General features: G+C 34.1%; 1 non-coding gene across 1 annotated transcript; it reads right to left on the bottom strand.

Annotated features, from left to right (window-relative positions):
- Positions 1–2,168: 2,168 nt before the first annotated feature.
- On the bottom strand, positions 2,169–2,276 carry LOC130938351 (small nucleolar RNA R71). The gene has a single exon (XR_009069520.1). It is a non-coding gene; the product is annotated as a small nucleolar RNA R71 (small nucleolar RNA).
- Positions 2,277–2,554: the final 278 nt, after the last annotated feature.

The following is a 2,554-nucleotide window of genomic DNA, read 5'->3' as shown; positions in this document are numbered from 1 at the left end:
TGCAAAGTTATGATAAAGAGTTGATATTGCAATTGAGCGTACCATGTTGATGGCGCCATTGATGATCACAATTTCGTGCACCAAGTTTTTGGCGCCAGTTCCGGGGATTGTTCAAGTTTGGACAACTGACGGTTCATCTTGTTGCTTAGATTAGGTATTTTTTCAGAATTTTTAAGAATGAATTCTAGAGTTTCAAGGTGATGTTTTTATCATCACCAAAGCTGATTGATTCTCATCAATTTAGCTCTTGAATGTAATGTCCTGCTGAAGCTTGGCTAACCATGTCTAATTTCTTTAGACTAACATTGCATGATTCCTGGAATTCTTATTAAAAATTTTGAATCTCTTTATTTTCTTTTCCATATAATTTTCTAAAAATCACAAAAAAAAATTTATAAAATCTTAAAATCAAAAATATTTTTATGTTTCTTGTTTGAGTCTAGTGTCTAATTTTAAGTTTGGTGTCATTCTTCTAATTTTCGAAAATCATATGCATTATGTTCTTCATTGATCTTCAAGTTGTTCTTGATGATTTCCTTGCTCTGATCTTTAAATTCTCTTGTCTTGAGTGTTTTGTTGTTTCTCATATGCATTCTCAATTTGTTAGTGTCAATAGTATACAAACTTCTAAGTTTGGTGTCTTGCATGCATTGTTTATTTGATCTTAGTGGCATTTTGATTATTCCTCATCATTAAAAATTCAAAAAAAAATTTTAATTTGTGTCTTTTCAAGTCAATAATACAGAGAATTGATGATTCAGAATATACAGCAGAGGAATTACACAGAAAAAGCTGGGCGTTCAAAATGCCCAGTGAAGAAGGAAAACTGGCGTTTAAACGCCAGCCAGGGTACCTGGCTGGGCATTTAACGCCCAAAAGGGTAGCATTTTGGGTGTTAAACGCCAGAATGTATACCATTCTGGGCGTTTAACGCCAGGATGGCACAAGAAGGAAGATTTTGTTTTTAATTCAAATTTTTTTCATGTTTTCATAATTTTTCAAAATCAAATCTTTTTCAAATCATATATTTTCAATCATATATTTTCAAAATCAATTTCTTTCCACTTTTCAAAAATACATGCTAACAATTAATGATTTGATTCAACATTTCAATTATGTTGCCTTTTCTGTTGAGAAAGGTTTAATGTCTGAATCATATCTTTTAAATTTCTTGTTAGCCAAGTCATTAATTTTCAAATTCAAATCTTTTTAAATTGTTTTTCAAATCATATCTTCTCAATCATATCTTTTTAAAACTATATTTTTTTTATCACATTTTTTTCAAAATTAATTTTTCAATCATATCTTTTTGATTTCTAATTTCAAAATCACTTAATTACTTTCTCAATCTTAGTTTTCGAAAATCAACAATCAATTTTTCAAAATTTCTTTTAATTATTTCAAAATCTCTTACTTTATTTTCGAAAATTCTTCCCCTCTTCTCACATCCCTCTATTTAAGGACTAACACTCCTCCATTATCAATAATTCGAATTCTATCTTTCTAGATAAGTTTGAATTCTTCTTCTACCCTCTCCTTCTATTCTTCTTTTCCTCTGACACCTCAAGGAATCTCTATACTGTGACATAGAGGATTCCATACTTTCTTGTTCTCTTCTCTTTCATATGAGCAGGGGCAAAGACAAAAGCATTCTTGTTGAGGTTGACCCTGAACCTAAAAGGACATTGAAGCGAAAGCTAAGAGAAGCTAAAGCACTACTCTTTGCAGAGGAACTAACAGAAATCTTCAAACAAGAAGAAGACATGGCAGCCGAAAACAACAACAATGCCAACAATGCAAGGAAGGTGCTGGGTGACTTTACTGCACCTACTCCCGACTTCTATGGGAGAAGCATCTCTATCCCTGCCATTGGAGCAAACAACTTTGAGCTTAAGCCTCAATTAGTTTCTCTAATGCAACAGAATTGCAAGTTCCATAGACTTCTATTGGAAGATCCTCATCAGTTTTTAGCTGAATTCTTGTAAATCTGTGATACTGTCAAGACCAATGGGGTTGACCCTGAGGTCTACAGACTTATGCTATTCCCTTTTGCTGTAAGAGACAGAGCTAGGATATGGTTGGACTCACAACCTAAAGAAAGCCTGAACTCTTGGGAAAAGCTAGTCAATGCCTTCTTGGCAAAGTTCTTTCCACCTCAAAAATTGAGTAAGCTTAGAGTGGAAGTCCAAACCTTCAGACAGAAGGAAGGTGAATCCCTCTATGAAGCTTGGGAAAGATACAAACAATTGATCAGAAAGTGTCCCTCTAACATGCTTTCTGAATGGAGCATCATAGGTATCTTCTATGATGGTCTGTCTGAACTGTCCAAGATGTCATTGGACAGCTCTGCTGGAGGATCTCTTCATCTGAAGAAGACGCCTACAGAAGCTCAAGAACTCATTGAAATGGTTGCAAATAACCAATTCATGTACACTTCTGAAGGGAATCCTGTGAACAATGGGACGAATCAGAAGAAAGGAGTTCTTGAGATTGATACTCTGAATGCCATACTAGCTCAGAAAAAAATATTGACTCAGCAAGTCAATATGATTTC

The sequence above is a fragment of the Arachis stenosperma genome, chromosome 6 (genome assembly GCF_014773155.1).
Source record: "Arachis stenosperma cultivar V10309 chromosome 6, arast.V10309.gnm1.PFL2, whole genome shotgun sequence".
NCBI classification, from domain to species: domain Eukaryota; kingdom Viridiplantae; phylum Streptophyta; class Magnoliopsida; order Fabales; family Fabaceae; genus Arachis; species Arachis stenosperma.
Note: the sequence above shows the minus strand (reverse complement) of the source record. Positions and strands in the feature narration are given on the sequence as shown.